This window comes from Pleurodeles waltl, chromosome 12, assembly GCF_031143425.1.
Source record: "Pleurodeles waltl isolate 20211129_DDA chromosome 12, aPleWal1.hap1.20221129, whole genome shotgun sequence".
Lineage (NCBI taxonomy): Eukaryota > Metazoa > Chordata > Amphibia > Caudata > Salamandridae > Pleurodeles > Pleurodeles waltl.
In genome coordinates, this window is record NC_090451.1 from 60,340,292 (window position 1) to 60,359,464 (window position 19,173).

A 19,173-nucleotide genomic window follows, 5' to 3' on the forward strand; every position below is an offset into this window, starting at 1 on the left:
CTGACATGACATGAACTGGATAAGAGCTGGATTAGCAAGCTGGAGACTGTTGGAGATAGTCTATGGGGGTCATTCTGACCCTGGCGGTCTTGAACCGCCAGGGCGCAGAATGACAGAAGCACCGCCAATAGGCTGGCGGTGCTTCAAAGCCCATTCTGACCGCGGCGGTAAAGCCGCGGTCGGAAAACCGGGGCCGGCGGTTTCCCGTCGTTTTTGCCCCGGCTGGGCGATTCCGCCAGGGATTCTGACCCCCTTACTGCCAGCCTGTTTCTGCCGGTTTTCACCGCCAGGAAGAGGCTGGCGGTAAGGAGTGTCTGGTATGGGCAGTGCAGGGGTCCCCTAACAGGGCCCCGGGCAGCTTTTCACTGTCGGAAAAGCGCGACGGGTGCAACTGCACCCGTCGCATGGCCGCAACACCGCCGGCTCCATTCGGAGCCGGCTTCTGTGTTGCGGCCTCATTCCCGCTGGGCCAAGTTAGCGCCCGCCGGCCCAGCGGGAATGTTGGAATGCCGGCAGCGGTCTTTTGGCCGCATGGCGGCCGATTGGCGGTTCCCGCCTGGCGGGCGGCGGAATGACCGCCTATATCTTCTGCAATGACTGGACATCACTAATTATCAGAGGAACTAAAGGGGATTAAAAGGATATGTGACATGAACTCTCAAATCATCCTGAGGGGATCTGCAGAGTGCAAGGAGGTGCTGATGTGTTTCTACCCCTATGCCGCTGCTCCATCATCCGGAAGAAGACTTTTGTTGAGCCTCCATGGGATCTCCACATTCTGAACCACAGCTCCATCTACACACCTCTGTCACCTCCACTGATGGAGCCACCAGGTATGTTACCGCCTTCTCATCGGTCGTGGCTCAGCGATCGCCTGAAATGCTGGTCAGCCTCAGTGGACAGTGAGTAAAACACCTAGCATGCCAAGAGCTGAGAACACTTACATAAGCTGAGAGCACACCCAAATTAAGACATGGAATATTACTGAGTAGCGTGTTCCTAACTGCATCAGTCATGTGCATGGTCACGTTCTATTGTGTATTTAATTGTGTAATATTGTTTTCTAATGGATGAGGTAATACTGTATTTTAATTCAAGAGCTACTATTGACTTTAGTCACAGTTATTGTTTTGTTGCTTGTATTTTGACCCATTCTCTGCAATGCTGTTCTAGGCACAAAAGCCAGGTGTTCTCCCTTGCAGGTTGCTTGCCCAGACTTGGCTAATTTTATCCATCTGCACACATATCTATCCTAAATCGATGCCTATTTCAGTTTCTTCTCACTTGCCTGGGGGTAGGTTATGCTGCTGTGTTTGGAGCCTTGCATTTTTCTACTGCAGTTATTGTTTGGTGTTTGCTCTAAGGTGACCTCATTGGGCACCAAAGTTCGGCAAAGTATCACTCTCACTAAATCACCATAAGCTCTGTGAATCCGGGTAACAGGCCGCAAAAATCACTACATTTGCTAAGATTCTCTAGTTAACTCGAATTTCTGCAAACTTATCATTTTATATCATGGTATCTAACATATAAAAAAGATAGCAACTGCCGAAATCAAATATGTTAGGTTCTCGTGGATATGGTTGCCACTCATTTTTCCTCTTTTTTTAATTCTTTGGAGGTGTTTTCATTTTCTTTTTATTTACAAGTTTAATTGTTTCTCTGCTTTTCTAAGTGTTATTCTTTTTAAGTACTGGGACTCTCTAAAACTATTCAGGCTTATCAAACACAAACTAAAAGTTAAAGGCAAGCATGGCACAAAAGGAAGATGAATTAAATATCAAAGAAAGCAGCATGGTGTATGAAATCACTATATAAGCCGAATTATCATAATGGATGGAGGGTCAAGTGGTAAATGCTTCCCAGAAAGTGCTAGTCATCTTTGACTGAACTCGATTCTAAATTGGAATCTCAGTAATTGGGATGAGTCAGTAAGACAGTGCAGTTACTAGCTGGTAAAAAATATATGCAGGGGTGTTCTGACGATAAGAAGGATGGATAAAGTTGCTTGGGGTCGTACAGAAACTGCTGCAGATGAAGTAGCGTAGCCAGTCTGTACAGGCCCTAGCGCAAGGAAGGAAACGCCACCTCCCTCCACCCCCTGGCTGCCGTCTGAATTATAAAGTACAACAATAATCAGGGTTCAGTGTCCCCTGTTTAGTTATAAAAAGAAGACTGGAGTGGTCAGGAGACGGACTGCAACATAGGCTATGACACAGGGAGAAAAGTAAGGAACAGGCAACGAGAGAGAGGGAGGTAGTGAAGAGGTGTAAGCCAAATTGAAATGTGGCACACCAAGAGCAAAAAGCAGCTTGACAGAGAGATGGCCCTAAATAACAAATGACAACATGAACAGATAGAGTAGGGTAGGCTGAGGAAAGAAACACATTCCAGCAGATCTTCTGAGATGCCAAACGAATTATTTAGTTTGATCTCGGGCAGGGGTTCTTACACTGGGGTCCCTGATGCTATCTCAGGAGATGCATGACTATTTAGAAAATTAAATAAAATTAGAAGATTTATAAAGTATGCATACATAAAAGTAAAATTGAAAATTTTAAACCACGCTGTAAATGTGAGGAAATTTTAAACTGGAGGCTGAAAATTAAGTTGGTATACCTAACTTGATTTGCAGAAGCAGGGCATGACAGCAAACAGAATCTAGTACGTACAGTTGATGGCCTGGTGTGAGCTGACAAAAACAGAAAATACACCTGTAGGAAACAAATATATAATGGACTAACACATTGCTTTTTCTTTTAGAAATAAAGGCAAATTTTGAAATGCACAACCTTCCCATTTAAAAAAAATGGTTCTTGTATATTTTTTGTTTTTGGATTGAAATATTTCATAGTTTGTCGTTTACTTTATGTATGCTTGCTTATTGTTTTGAGATTCAGATAATAGAACCTGCTAAGCACAAGTCCCCGCCTTCCAGTAGTAATTCAGTAGGAAGCCATAGAAGACAAAGGATTAAAAACCTCTGAGAAGAGTACATTTTTGAGGGTTAGAGATAACTATGACACCCAGTGTTTTAAATGGGCAGGTGGTGTCTGGTACTGAGTACCTGCACTTCTTTAATTTGGATGGGATAGTACCTGCTCTTCCCGGCACTGCTGCAATCCATTTAATGGGAGAGTGCCAGCACTTCTCAGCAGTAAATAGATTCTCTAGTTAGTGAGAACCAGCACTTCCTTATTTCCCAGCATTTCCTTATTTCCACTTAAGGCACTGGTGATACCTTTCCAAAACGTTCCTGGAAACCAACCAAGACCGTCTTTATCACTTGCACCAAAGCTCAATACCAATTATGTACTATCATGGGAATTCCTGTACAGTAACTGGCCACTTTATGAACAAACTTTAATTTAAAAAAAAGAATATCTTGCGCTGACAAGTCCCAAGTTCTAGCCTGTTTTGGAGGTCCAGATTTCGACCCCCTTCAAGCCAATCTTCACCAATTTGTCAACGTTACTTTGCTTGTTCAGCAAAAGAGTATTCTTTCATGGGGAAATTCCATCAATGGTTCAGGTGAAAAAACTGTTGAGGGTGTCCCAAAAGTGCACTTCCCCATTCATTGTTGCTTTAAATGACTTTGCGGACGTAACATCCAACGACATAGTGTATATTCACCTATTTTGTTTTGTCCACCCTGTTCTAGTCCTGTATAAATGTGAAGGTCCTGCGGCAAGCCTATTTCCTTTGTGGTACCAGATGCTCTCAATCCCACATGGTGCTCATCTCAACCAATCAAGGTTGCAAAGTTAAACATCTAACCACTAAGCACTGCCTAACTATTTAAACATCCATGATTTACACAAAATGTGAGTTATACGCTGTGCTTTTAATACCAGAAAGAAAAGCGATGTTGTCTTAAATCTTTTAGCCTCACACGGATCAACACCATAAAAAAGGGGTGCAACAATTTTTCAATAAGTTGTGTCCAAGGATACAACCATCACTCAATTTAGTGCCACAGCGCCATAATCACAATGCTGTGTCCTACAATGACGTACCAGAACAATCTATTGTACTGTCCAGTGAAAAAAATGATGTCCTCATACCTATTCAAATATTCAGGAAGATTCTGCTGAGGTTTCCAGAGCAAAAACCCAGCGAATTGCAAAATCTTAAAAATGACATTGAAGACATCAGGGTAAAGAGTATACCTATGCTACGAATTGACTGGAATAAAATCATCAACAGTCCTGAAGAAATACCCAGTTTCCCAGTTGACGTAAATTAGGAAAATAATCGGGAAAAATATTAGAGCAAAAATACAGAGCCCGCAAGTGTTTGAAAAGTCGTCTTCATATTTCCCAACCAGCCTCCACCCAGAAAAAATCACAGAATCCAGCGGGCACGCGGCCTCGGAAACTGAGATTGCTCTGAATAGAAAGCGCGGGACAGACTCCTCTTATATAGCGTCCACCCTCTGGGCCACGTGACTGGCGCGGTGACGCGAAAGACGGGGGCGGGGCGCTGCTCCCCTTGGCGCTGACTGAGAGGAGCGGAGGCTCGAGGAATGACATCACCTGTCAGGGAGGGAGGGAGGGAGGCGCGAGCCCGTGCGCTGCCGCTGGAGGAGGCAGCGCGAGCGCCCGCGAGCTGAGCTGAGCGCGAGCCGCAGTGTCCTCGAGCCGCCAGCCCCGAGCGGAGCGCGCGGCAGCGGCCAGCCTGCCCCGGGGAGCCCATGCGCCGCCGACCCCCGCGAGGATGTGAGGAGCCTGCAGGTAGGAAACTGGGGGGTTATGGTGAGAAGGATGTAATAATGAAGAAAGGGGAGGGCGGGAGTAAAGGATGTGCGATAAAGGTGGAGGGGGGAAAAGGTGGTGCGGTAAATAGGGGCCGGTGAGGGGAGGGGCAGTGCAAAGGACGCAGTACAAAGGGATGCGATAAGGAGCAAAGAGATAAAGAGGGGTGCAGTTGCGAGGGGACAGTCACGGTGGTGCATCTAAAACGGTGTCCTGCGGGCGGGCGGTGGGTGGACTGTGCAAAGCAGTCCCCAGGATGTGAAGGAAGTGGGTGGGGCGGTGGCAAATCCAGGGCGAGGGGGGCAAATCCAAACAGTGGGGAACGCAGGGGAGGGGCGGTGTGTATACATCAGCACTGATTTCAGGTGTGAAATCTCAACTCGATGGGATCATGGGGGGGGTACCTGGGAAAGGGAGAGGGGGTAGCCTATGTGCAGACACAGTCGGGGTACAGAAAGTGTGTGAACTGCTGGATCCAGTTATAGGCATCTAAGTGCAGATGGTGTATGGGTGTCTCATTCATGCAGGGTGCTGGAGGGGGGGATTGGTGTGACCGAAATAGATTTGGGCGAGGGGTGCAGACGTGGTGTACCCATGTGGGATTCAAGGGAGCTGAATGTCGGGTAGAAGAGATAGCAGGGCTTCTGTGCCGGCCAGGGATGCAAATGTGTGAGTGATGGGAGGGAGCAGACTGGTTTTAGGCTTGGTCGGGTGTGTGAAATGTCCAAGAGTCCTTATACACAAGGTGCGAGGATCTAGGGTGCTGGGTTCAGAATGTGGGTGCTGGTCTAGGGTATGGAATGTACAGGGATGTGCGGGTGTTGGGTTCGTGGCTGCAGAACATTTGCGGGGTCACTGGTGTCAAGCAAGAGCCAGTGGTTATGGAAGCAGATGTGAAGATTTGGGGCAAGGCGTGCTGAGGTGGCGTGTGTGTGGAGGTTCGGTGGGTGCGTACTGCTTGTGCAAAGGAGGGTGCAGCGTGTGTGTGGGGGTCTCAGGATGCGCCTAGAGGAACCGTGAGAATAGACGATATGCTGAGGTCAGGGTGCAGAAGGTATGAATGGGGTCAGGGGACAGATTGCACGGCTGTGGACTGTGAAGCATTTGCGTCAGGTACGTAATGTACCAAGACGGATGCAGAATGTGTGTGGGGGCCTTTAGTAAGAGAGTACGGTGCAAACTGTGTGAGTGAACAACACTGGGTGCAGGATGCACCCGACGCTGAAGGGAGCAGGACGTGTGGGAAAAGGACACAGTGTGTCAGGTCTCGGTGCAAGCTTCAGAGTGTGTGTGAGGCACCACACGCACCTTGTGTGTGAGACTGAGTAGTGTACAAAGTGGGGGGAAATGTATGTGGGAGCAGAGTTTGGGTTAGGTTTGTGTGTGGGGTCGGAACTACAGACTGCACGGGGTCATGTGGTGTGGGCGTGATGGTGTAGACAGTGTGTGAGGGGGCATGGGTTCACTGTCTGAGGAAGGTGGGCAGGAGGTGTGGAATGTGTGTGGAGGTCAGGGGTTGAGAGAATGCTGGGGATGATAAGTGCATGGGGTGCAAGGGCTGAGCCAAGGTTAGGGGCGGGTGTGCGAGCTGTGGGGCGGACGACAGAAGTTCAGATGTTTAGGGGGTCAAACTCCTAACGGCGGGCGTGCTGAGCCCTCCCTGAAGGGAAGGGGGTGTTGTAATGCGGTTTATGGGACCCAGACATAAATCTCCCCCGTCCGTACCCTCGTCCTTCTGCGCCCTGAAGACACCTCAGTGGAGTGTCGGTGAGCTGTAAATCTGAACACAGCAGCTTTCGCCTTTACTCCTGCACATGAACCACATCACATCATACTCACTGCCCTCCCCTCCCACACACTTCCACCCCCTCCAAATGCTGCCCCTTTGTTTGTTCTTCGGTTAGTCCCGTTTCCCTGCGCTCCCCCATTCTCCCCTCTGTCGCCACCAGTTGCTCTCGCCCCCCCCCCCCCCCCCCCCGGTGTTCCCACTCCTCGCTTCTTCCCCTTCACCGCACCGCCCCCCCTCCAGCACCCCTCTGTTTGCCCCTCACTATCCACTCTCCCCGTCCGCCCGGCGGGAGCTGTCCGCTCTTGTGGTGCTGAATGTCTCTAGCCTGGGCGACAAGCTGCGGAGGGCCGGGAGAAAGAGAGCGGGGAGAGACGGGTGGGGGCAGCGTGGAAAGGAAATAGGAAGAAGATGGAGGAAAAAAGGAAATAGGAAAAAAGGTCAACAGCTGAGGCGGAAAGGGCAAGAAACAAAAGAGGGGCAGGGGAGGAGAAAGGTGTCGCGGGGAGAGGAGGGCGGGGAGAGGGCAGAGAGAAAGGGCGGTGAGTGGGAGAAGTGAAAACTGGAGGGAAGAGAGGAAGACTCACAGAAGGAGACGGGGAGAAGGAAAAGAGGGGGTGGGCGAAACGAGACAACATGTACAAGGAAAAAGAGGCTGGGGGGATGAGGAGGAGAGATGGCTGGGGGGGCATGATGAAGGAAGAGGGAAGAGGCCAGGAGAGGGTGGGATAAGAGAGCCGAAAGGAAGCTGGCGAGTGGGGGCCAAAGGAGGAGGGACACGTGGAAAGGTAGAAGGAGTGGGGGGAAGAGGTGAAACAGAGATGAGAGACTGGAGGACAGGGGACGAGGCAGGGGAGAGAGAGCAGGCGGGGTGAGGGAGGAAGAGGAGATGGAAGGAGGTTCAGAATGAGGGGGAGAGGGACTAAAGAGAAGGAGAGAGAGAAAGTGACAAAGGAAAGAAGGCACGGAAGGAGGGAATTAGAGGATGAGAGGAGTGAAGGGGCAGAAAAGAAGGAATGCAGAAGAGATGGAAAGATGGAGGGGTGAGAGGCAGAGATGGAGGTTCGATGGGTGTGAGTGAGAGGGAAAAGGGACGCAAGTTGGAGAGAGCAGACAGCTAGAGTTTGGAGGGAGGGCAGAGAGAAGTGATGAAGAAGAGGAAAGGGTGGATAGGGGAGACCCCTGGATACAAGGAAGGGATGGGGGCAGAAAGAGGTGCGTGGAGCGAGTGATGATCGAGGAAGGGGGGCGAGAAGGAGGGAGAGACCCTCTTCCCCCCTCACGAGGGCAGTGAAAAAGGAAGGAAAGGAGAAAGGCAGAAAGGAGCATCGGTCGGTGGGGCGCAAAAGGGGGACAGACAGGAGTGAACCGAGGGAGAAACAAACAGGTGTCAAAGGAAGGGGGAGAAACAAGTCTAGAAAATGGGAAACCTCCTGACAGAGAGAAGGAGAGTACCTACCGGGGTGTGTGCTGGAGGGAGGGGTGGAGATACCATGGGGATGTGTGACAGGACAGGTGGATAGGGAGGGTGGCTATCTACACACCTTGGAACGGAGCGGAAGGTCCTTGGAGGGCAATTATTTTCCTGGGCAGGGAGAGGAAAACCTAGGGAGCGGGAATATGTACCTGCACAAGGAAGGAAACCATCCAGAGAGGGCAGCTGGGGCCCTGGACAGTGAGAGGAGATCAGACGGAGGGTGATTATACAGCCGGGGAGAAAGACGCCAAGAGTCTGAAGGCACCTCCCCAAGGTGTTTACATACACACCCGCAGAGGGCAGCCGTGCCCCTGGACAGTGAGGGGAAAACACTCAAGGCTGATTATCCAGAAAGGGAAGAAGACACTAAGAGAGAAGAGGGTGAATGAATGAATGAAGAAATACCGGGCCCTGAAGGCAGCCCCTCCAAGGTGTGTGCATACACACCCGCGGAGGGCACTTGTGTTCGTGGACTGAGAGAGAGAACTTCAGAGGAGTCTCTCTAGACTGGAAGGGTAAATATTTGGAGAGGAGGGGTGTATACGTGGCCAGGAAGGGAAACCACCCGCAAAGAGCGGGTCACCCGTGGAAAGGGGCAGAAAACAGCCCGGGGCAGAGCATGACGATGTGAGCGTGTACCTCGGCAGGAACGGCACATATTTGGATAGGAGAAAGTGTACCCCTAGACACAGAGGCAAAGCACCCAGCGAGGGGCGGTATTTACTCCTTGGGGAGTGAGCGCCTAGAAGTAGGCACACATCAATCTCTTTCCTGATGGGAAATACCGAAGAGGGGCGGCAGAATGACGGATCCCAAGAACCCACTGGCGTGGGAACCGTGGAGGTGGGGGGTATATTTCACCCCCTAGTTTTTGAATGGTTGGGAGAGGGGGCAGAGGGCAATATCCTCCCAGATTTGTAAGTGGAAACTGATTTAAAGCGGGGACAGACGGTCTCTCTGAATCCTAGCAGCGCTGTGACCCGAGGAGCAAACGGTGTGTGTGCGGGGTGTCCGCGACCTCGGTATTTTGTTATCTAATTGTGGCAGGGTGGCTTTGAGCCCCTCCTAAAAACAGCTTCTTTGTAAACCCAAGTGCCCCATCAGAGCAAGGGAGGCTGGATAACGCCGTTTTATGTTAATGTTGCTGCTGTCTTAGCTGACTTGAAAAAAAGAAGGATTTTAAGAGAAGATGAACACCCCATTGACTGCGATTAATAATTAGCAAAACCAAAGTGGTCTCGAAGCCCCGGAGAGTCTGCTCCTGCAGCATGGTTTCATCTGATCTTCAGTGTCCGTGGAAACATTCTGAACAGATGAGCGTCCCTTTAAATTGTATTTAAATTGTATGACTATGACAAATGTAAGTGCGTATGCTGTCAGTTGCAACTGAGGTGTGATATGTGTAGTGGACTCCATATACTAACACTAATTAAGTAACTGAACCCTGGCATCAAGTGCAAGAGAAAGTGCCGTAACCTTGCAGTCGTGGCGCTGTACAGTATGCAATGCTGGCCTCAACCCCTGGCTTGCCCACTCGACCAAACTGTGCGAGCCACAGCGCATCGCTGTACTTCTCTGTGTATCATTTCCATCAACCATCCTCTTTGAGAGCACACAGAAGTAATTCAATACAGGCTCTGGCCTCTACAAAAACAATTATACGGTTAATGGAAAATAATCTTGTTTCACATTTAATAGTATAGGCTACGTAAAAAGAGAACAAGACAAACATGTATTTTTGGGTAGTTTGTGGCAATGTGGTTGGTACATGGGTTATTCTTGAATGTTTCATTAAAAAAAAAAAATATATCATCACTTTCAACAAATGTCTCTCAGTGCAGTGATATAAGCACATGACCCCAACTGAGACACAAATATTGAAAATATATTTTTGTCGTATTAAATTGTTTATGATAATATTTCATCATTACATTTATTGACTGATTTATATCGTGTGATGGCTCAGATCGATTTGAGTCTTCGAGACAAACCAATCCCTGGCTGGACACTCCCTAAGGCTGTCCGTGTCCCCTCCAGAATGTTAGTGTTTGCTACGCCTTGTGAGGGCGACATCCCCGGATTTCAAGGACAATCGAGCAAGCGACAGTGCGGTAACAGACCCTTCATCTGTGGCTGCTGGCTGGCTGCAGAACGCTGCTCTGTTAAAGTTAACACATGACTCGATGTCACCGTGCTCAACTCCAGTCCCGGACTTCTTCTGTTTAGCTGCCTGTTGCATTCTGGTACACGTAGTCCTATCAATTAACACATGGTACTATTCATCCAGATTACAATAGTGTATTAAAGAAAAGCACAGGACTGGAGTAATGGGTCCTTCGTGACATGGGGTCAGTCGGTAACCTTAGGCCTCATACCTTCTGCACACCAGAGTATTGGTTATTTATATTGGATTAATTAAGTGGTTCTGTGACTTCTATATATACAATGAATGACGCAATGCCATTTCAGCTAGCGACGGTTACTGACATCATTTTTGTGTCTGAAATCTGGTTCTTAGCCAGTAGACTACATCTCCCATCTACCAAGGGTTTTTGGGAGATTTGCTTACCCAGTTCTGTTCCTTACTTGGAACTGTAGAGGGGTTCCCTTTCTTGCCCTCTGAGATCCTGTTTGGAGTAAGACCTTTGCCACAGTAAACTTTGGGCACATGAAAGTGCCCACAGCTACCCACAGCTGAGGCGATGCCAGCCATCCAGAGGAATGCCAGGGACTTCCTCGTTATTTTCCGCATGGCCACGTTAGGAGCCAGTCTGGAGGGGAGTGGTGTGGTTCCCTTCCAGCTCTGACTAGTAAGAGGGGCGATGATAAGTAATGTATTGATTACCATGGCAGCAGCTAGAGCTACATGCTTGAGATCTGCAAGAGACAACCTGCTGGCAAGCAAAGTGCTGTTATAGACACTGCACTTGGCGTCTTGGCACTCTAGAGGGAACCTCATTTTGCTTTGTTGAATAGAAACCTCTTATGTCTGCTGCAGTCCAGGCCGGGGCTGGGTTTATAGAAGGTGCTCCTGTCTGTCTTCCTCTGGGTCCAGGATCAGTATGAACCTATGGACCGGTGTCTCCGGCGTCTCTTGCTCTGGAGTCCATGAGGAGTTTGAATCTATGGACTAGATTTGACTGCATCTCTCCTTCTGACATCCAAACTGAGTGTGTACACAAGGACTGGTATCACGTGAGTTTCTTCCTCTGACATCTGCGCTGACTGTGAGCCTATGGACTGGTGTCGCCGGCGTCTCTTTTTCCAGCATCCATGCCAAGCGTGAACCTATGGACTTGTCTTGCTGGCGCATCTTCCTATGTCTATGTTGTGTATGAACCTATGGACTGGTTTTGCCTCCATCTCTTGCTCTGGAGTCCATGCTGAGTATGAACCTATGGGCTGTTCTTGCCGGTACAGCTTCCTCTGGAGTCTATGCGGAGTGTGAGCCCATGGACTTGTCTCACCTGTATCCCTTCCTCTGATGTCCATTGTGAGGGTGAACCTATAGAGTGGTGTCACCTGCATCTCTCCCTCTGACATCCATACTGAGTGTGGACCTATCGACTGATATCACCTGTGTCTCTTCCTCCTGAGCCCGTGCTGAGGGCGAACCAATGGACTGGAGTTGCTGGGATCTTCCTCTATCGCCCATGCTGAGTGTGAACCAATGGACTGGAGTTGCTGGTATCTTCCTCTATCGCCCATGCTGAGGGCGAACCAATGGACTGGAGTTGCTGGTATCTTCCTCTATCGCCCATGCTGAGTGTGAACCAATGGACTGGAGTTGCCGGTATCTTCCTCTATCGCCCATGCTGAGTGTGAACCAATGGACTGGAGTTGCTGGTATCTTCCTCTATCGCCCATGCTGAGTGTGAACCTATGGACTGGAGTTGCTGGTGTCTTCCTCTGTCGCCCATGCTGAGTGTGAACCTATGGACTGGAGTTGCTGGTGTCTTCCTCTGTCGCCCATGCTGAGTGTGAACCTATGGACAGGTGTCACATGCATCTCTTCCTCTGTACTCCATGCAGAGAGTGAATCAATAGAAGGACGTTCCTGTCTTCTGTCTTTTCTCCTGGTGCAATCAATATTAGAATTGGATTTATGGATGGTGCCCCTCAATGTGTCTCTCTGGAAGCCATGCCCATATGCAGGAGTGGACCAATGGGTTGGTGTTCACTTTGTCTTTTCTTCCGGAGTCCATGCTGAGTGTTAGTCAACAGAGGATGGCCCTGCCTGCTGTCTCTTCCGCTGATGCAGTCCCGGTTGGAGTTGGATTCATGGATGGTGCCGCTGCGAGTGTCTCTCTGGAACCCAAGTCAGTTGTGAATATATGGAGTGGTATGCACTGTTTATGGAGTCTCTACCAAGTGGGACTCCATGAATAGAAAAACCCTCTGTCTTTCAGTCAGGAGCCCAAGAACACTTTACGTCCTCTGGGGGAGTTCACACTTGACTCCTAACTGTGTTTCCTAACTTTTCAAAGCACCCATAATAGTTATGAATTCATGGGCTGTGACCTCTGGTCCAATCAGCTTGTGGCAGAGCCCACCTTCGGTATGAATCTATGGACCAGGGTCCCATCCATCACTTCTGCTGATGGAGTCCACACTGGTGTGAACCAATGGCTGATGTCCCCTGTGGCTCCTCTTCTGGTGGAGTCAATGCAGGCTGAGAAATAATTCATGGTTTCTCTGTGTCTGATCTTCTGGTAGAGCCTGTGCCTGGGGTGAATCTGTGGACAGTTTTGGTGGAACAGGAGAAAGTAAAATCTATAGACATCTTATCTGGTACCTTCATGGTGTCTCTCCGGGTTGAGCCCAAGTTTCATGCTAAGCAATGGGTAGGTGGGTTACATCATGTGGACCATGTTTCTCTGCTTGCTGTGGAGCCTTTGAGGGAATGAATCAACAGAACTCTCCCTTGCGTCTCTTCTGGTGGAGCCCAAGTCGGGTGTGAGTCAATTTACAGGAGTCGCTGTGTATGATGTTCTACCGGAGTTCATTCTGGACGTGAACCAACCGACCTCTGGTTCGTCCTCTGTGGCGCCCTTGCAGGGTGTAAATCTACTGACATGTGTTCCCAATATTTAGTCTTCTGGTGGAGTCCATGCTGGGTGTGAATCTAAAAAAGGGTGTCTTCTGTTTCTCTTCTGGTGGAGTTCTCATTCCAAGTGAATCCATCGATACATGTTTTCTCTGTCTTTCCTTCTGGTGGAGCTCATGCTGGAAGCAAGCCTGTAAAGTGCCTGTCTCTTTTTCTGGCAGAGCTGTTGCTGGGTATGACTCCATCTATAGATATTTCCTGGATCTCTTCCCCTAGTGGACCTCGTGCTGGGGATGGGTGTTTTCTGATGGTGCCAATGTTGGCTGGAATGTACAGCCGGGCATCTTCGGTGTTTGCTCTTCTGGTGGAGCCAATGCCGTTGTGAATCCATGGAGGGGTTCACCGTGTGTCTTTTCTAGTGGAGCGCATTGCTGGATTTGAATCTATCAGCAGATGTTTCCTGTGCCTCATCTTGTGGTGGAGTCCAGACCCCTGTGAATCTTTTGAGGGGTCTCCCATGTATCCCTTGTTTTGGCGCATGTTCATGTGTTGTAAATTCTTTAACAGATGTTCCCCGTGTCTCTTCTTCTGGTGAAGCTCATGCAGGATATGAATCTACAAACTAGGGTCTGCTACACCTCTTCTGGTGGTGCCCTCGCTGGATGTGAAACCATCAACAGATGTTCCTGTGTCTCATCTTGAGGTGGAGCCCATGTCCGTGGAATCTATGGAGGAATCTCCCATGCATTTCTTCTTAGGGTGTGCATGCTGGTGTGACTCCATCAACACATGTTCCCAGTGTCTCTTCTTCTGGTGGAGTCCATGCATGGGGTGAATGTACAGACCTCTTTGCACTATTTCTCTTCTGGTGGAGCCCTTGATGGATGTGAGTCCATCAACAGATAGTTCCTATTCCTCTTCTTTTTGTGAAGCCCATGCGAATCTATGAAGGAGTCCTAATGTGTCCCTTCTTGTGGAGCATATGCTGGTTATGAATCAAGTGAGCAGTATCCGAACCTGTCCTGAGTGTCAATCCACAGATCTCTGTCCTGTCTTCGAGTTGAGCCCTCGATGGGTGTGAATCCACTGACAGATGTCCCCTGTGTCTCTAGTTATCTGGTGGCAGTAATGCAGCGTCAAACACCAAGAACGGTAACACGCCATGGATTCCTTGTTAACGCAGACCTCTCCTCCAAGACACACCCTGCCACGAAATCCAGACAAGTGCAATAGAGATGAGACCTTACCTCCCGAAGCAAGACTTCGGACTGAACATCCAGCAGCCACCCTGTCGCCCCCACCAGGTAATATTTCTTGGTATGGTATCAATGCCCAAAAAACTGACTTTGGTCCAATCTCTATTATTTTTTTCATTGAAGTGTTTTAGCTGCCCCATAACTCAAACCCTTATTGGTAATAGCCCTCTAATGTTCCAAAATACATTTTTGGTGCCACGGTCTCCTCGCTGCCCCCTCTGAGTGGTACCTTGCATGCCCCTACAGCCCACCCATCCACGGAATGAAAAACACAAGGCTACGCATTGCCATCATGAAGTGCTGGCTATCCCTACACATGTTCACACCCTGCCGCTCTGCACACGGAGAGGCACGAATCTGGGCACCAGCGTACCTGGCCGAAAGCGGATCATCTCCAGCAAACAGCCGAACACAAGTAGGCAAGACTGAGCCAACTTCGTAACCAGGAAGGACAAAAAAAGAACCAGGAATCCAAAATTCTGCATGAACTTTGCACATTTCTGCATTGCAACCGTGAACGTGCCTGTCTGGTCCCTTCTCGTTCACTTGCGCCTTCCAAAACTATCATTTATCCGGCCTCACGGCGCCATTTTGTGCCTTGACGCCTTTTTCAGGCCCTCGCGCTGTTTATCCCATATACTCTTCATTCGAGTGCGCCTCACTGCACGGCTCACCCTTCGCCTCTGACCTTGCACCGGACCACGGACACTTCCATCGGGGCTCGGAGAGTTTGCACTGATGTGACACCAACCTGTGCCTGTTTCCAGAGGACCTTAGATGCAAATATTGGCGCTCATTTCAGTCTGCACTGATCAGCACACATGTAGGTGAAACTGCCCCTGCGCCGGTGCAGATGTCTGCAATGTGGCCTCAGGTGTGCTCCCGAGCAGAGCACTTGTGCGCAGTTTATTCGTGAAGTTTGATTTACCGTGTGATGTATACACGCATCCTCTCCCTGCTCACTCCTCTTCACATCCCTCCCCCTTTCACTCGGCCTGGAATCTCCCACTCTCCCCTCCTTTCATCTTTTATTCCCTTCTTCTTCAGTCACTGTGCCTCTGTCCTCCTCCATCCCCACAGGCTTCCGTTTCCTCTCTCTCAATCTCTTGCCTCCCTTCTCACGCCCCCTCACTTTCCCATCTCTACCTCTTTCCTTTATTGTCTCTCCTTTTTTGCGCTCCTTTCTCCCTTCCCTTCCTCACTCCTTCTCTACATTTCGTGGCCTCTGTCCCCCCTCCCCTTCTTTGGCGCCAGCCCTCCTCCTCGGCCCCTCTCTCTCGTCATGCTTTGTTCCGCTCACTCTCTCCCTCAGTTTTCTGTTTGCTTTCATCCTCTCGGCTAGCCCAGACTCGGCCAGCAGGTGGCGCTGTAACTGAGCCTCTTCTGAACTGGATGATTTGAAGCTCATTATTGACGCTGAGGTCGTCAGAGGAAGGCGCGGGGGTACCTCGCACCCAGGCAGCCAGCGCAGCCTCCCTGTGCCAGGGGGACCCGCGACCACACGAGCTCCGCCGACATGGGCACCCACGGGTCCAATCCTGCATCACCGTCTACAGGTTTATCTCTTGCCACCCTTAACTCAGCGCCCCTGCCCTAATCCGAGGAACCAAAGTGTACCCCCAAAAACTGAGAAATGATATGTGGAGCCTGTCCTTCAAACCCAGGCGTTGTGAAGCGTGTAGCTCGTGCAAGGGCACCCCCGTCTTTACAGACACCCGCTGCAGCCTGTGACCTCTACTGTTAGCGGCCTGTACCCTTCATCAAACCCGGGTAACCTGTGTACAAAACCTTTCTCACGCTGTACACCTTCTGCACACCTGTAACTCGAGTAGGACCCCCTCTCCGCCTGTAGACGTGCACTACAGCCTGTGACCTTCATCAAACCGGGGTAGCCTGTGTACAAAGCCTTTCTCTCGCTGTACACCTCCAGGACGCCTGTAACTCGAGTAGGGCCCCCTCTCCGCCTGTAGACGTGCACTACAGCCTGTACCCTTCATCAAACCGGGGTAGCCTGTGTACAGAGCCATTCTCTCGCTGTACACCTCCAAGACGCCTGTAACTCGAGTAGGGCCCCCTCTCCGCCTGTAGACGTGCACTACAGCCTGGACCCTTCATCAAACCCGGGTAACCTGTGTACAAAACCTTTCTCACGCTGTACACCTTCTGCACACCTGTAACTCGAGTAGGACCCCCTCTCCGCCTGTAGACGTGCACTACAGCCTGTGACCTTCATCAAACCGGGGTAGCCTGTGTAAAGAGCCCTTCTCTCGCTGTACACCTCCAGGACGCCTGTAACTCGAGTAGGACCCCCTCTCCGCCTGTAGACGTGCACTACAGCCTGTACCCTTCATCAAACCGGGGTAGCCTGTGTACAAAGCCTTTCTCTGGCTGTACACCTTCTGCACACCTGTAACTCGAGTAGGACCCCCTCTCCGCCTGTAGACGTGCACTACAGCCTGTGACCTTCATCAAACCCGGGGTAGCCTGTGTACAAAGCCTTTCTCTCGCTGTACACCTCCAGGACGCCTGTAACTCGAGTAGGGCCCCCTCTCCGCCTGTAGACATTCACTACAGCCTGTACCCTTCATGTAACCTCTATAAAGAGCCCTTCTCCGGTTAAATGCCTTTCAGACACCTGTAAGAGCTCCTCCTCCTGTAGACATGCACTACAGCCTGTAACCTTCACCCAACTAGGGTAACCTGGTAAAGAACACCTCTCTAGCTGTTTATCTTCTGTGCACCTGTAAGAGCTCCTCTTTACCTGCAGACATGCACTACAGCCTGTAACCTTCTTCTAACCGGGGTAACCTGTGTAAAGAGCACTTCTCACGCTGTACACCTCCAGCACGCCTGTAACTCGAGTAGGACCTTTTCTCCAGCTGTAGACATGCACTACAGTCTGTACCCTTCATGTAACCGGGTAACCTGTGTAAAGAGCCCTTCTCCAGTTAAATGCCTTTCAGACACCTGTATGAGCTCCTCCACCTGTAGACATGCACTACAGCCCGTAACCTTCACCTAACTAGGGTAACCTGGTAAAGAACACCTCTCTAGCTGTTTATCTTCTGTGCACCTGTAAGAGCTCCTCTCCTCCTGTAGACATGCACTACAGCCCGTAACCTTCACCTAACTAGGGTAACCTGGTAAAGAATACCTCTCTAGCTGTTTATCGTCTGTGCACCTGTAAGAGCTCCTCCACCTGTAGACATGCACTAGAGCCTGTAACCTTCACCTAACTGGGGTAACCTGGTAAAGAACACTCCTCTAGCTGTACAGCTTCTGTACACCTGTTAGAGCTCCTCTCCACCTGTAGACACTACAGCCTGTAACCTTTTTCTAACTGGGGTGACCTTTGTACGAAACCCTTCTCTAGCTGTACACCTTCTGGACATATTCTTTAGTTTGTAACATCTGTGTGCACACTCCATGTCTATCTACAGACATATTCTGCTGTTTTTGTAAGCCCTGGGTAGATTCTATCCCTGTCTATAGACATATGCCCTCATTATAACAATAGCGGTAAAAAACGCCTACCTCCGCGGTGACGGCCGCCAACATACTGCCACTGTGGCTACCATTCGTCCGCCATATTATGATCACTGCCGGACTTCCGCCACAAGAAGGGCGGAATTCTGGCAGTAATCATACTGGCAGACGGTGGTAAGCTGGCGCTGCTACCACGAGCACCGCCACGCCTGTAGAATGCCACCAGCCGTATCATGATCTGTGATACGGCCTGGCGGTGTTCTGCTTGCGGGGAGGTGCTTGCGGTAGTAGCACCCCTTCCCTGACAGAAGACCTCCTTAACAAAGGTAAGTCGGGCTTCCTACTGGGGAGGTGGATGGGAGTGTTGAGTGTGTGTGTGTGTGTCTGATTGTGTGCATGAATGTGTAAGTGTGAATGCGTCTGTGTGTGTTGTGTTGTTTGCATGGTTGTATGCATGTGAGTGAATACGTATAACAATGGTGAAGTGAGTGCGTGTCTGCATGTCAATGTGATTGTGTGTAAGAATGTGTGCGAGCATGTCTGGAAGTATGCATGTATGAATTTGTGTATGCCAATGTGAGTCATTGGGTGCATGCGTGGTGCGTGTCTGCGGGTGTGTGCGTGTATGGGGGTGGGGGAGAGTGAGGATCCGAGTGGGTGGGGGAGAGTTTGGATGGAAGGGGTGTGGGGGGTGTCAGGTATGTGTTGTGTGGGGTGGGGAAGCCGCCTACCGGTGACGGGGAAGGAATTCCCTGTCACCAGTAGGGCCTACCACCACGAAAACCATGGTGGTTGGCAGCCTCATAATGCTGCCGGCGGTATTATGCCAGCCGCCGGCCTGGAGATATCTCCGGCCCGGCGGCTGATACCACTATGGCGGTATGAGTAGAGAAGTGGCGGGTTGGCTGCTGCCAACCCCCATTCTCATAATGTGGCGGTATGTACCGCCAGCCTGTTGGCGGTAATACCGCCACATTTCCACTCACCGCCGGGGTCATAATGACCCCCATAGTCTCTAGACTGTTACCTCTGTGTAAATATGACGTGAAAAACACTACCCCTCTTTGTACGTCTGGTGCACAGACTGTGATGCCTGAGCAAACCCTCTTTCAATGGCAGGTGTTACGCCCCTATCTGTAACAACTGTATAAACGCCCACTCCCTTTGCCGGCTTGCAGGTTTTTCAACCTGTAGCCTCATCCTGTGGTACCAAATAATGTAATTTCTCTAGGAGGCATTGAACAGAGTGATCCATTTCTTGGTGTAAACAACCCCACCCTGTCTGAAAGCAGCAAATTCTGCAACTTGCAAACCTGTCATTGCAAGTAACTCTTTCCTCTCAGAGTTCAAGAATCAACAAGAGACTA

General features: G+C 50.2%; 1 protein-coding gene across 1 annotated transcript in view; it reads left to right on the forward strand.

Annotated features, from left to right (window-relative positions):
- Window positions 1-4,518: 4,518 nt before the first annotated feature.
- Window positions 4,519-19,173, forward strand: part of PTPRS (protein tyrosine phosphatase receptor type S) — a 542,831-nt gene continuing 528,176 nt past the window's right edge. Inside the window, exon 1 of the mRNA XM_069215972.1 lies at window positions 4,519-4,733. The gene's annotated coding sequence lies outside the window, so the exon portion shown is untranslated. The remainder of the gene's footprint in view (window positions 4,734-19,173) is intronic.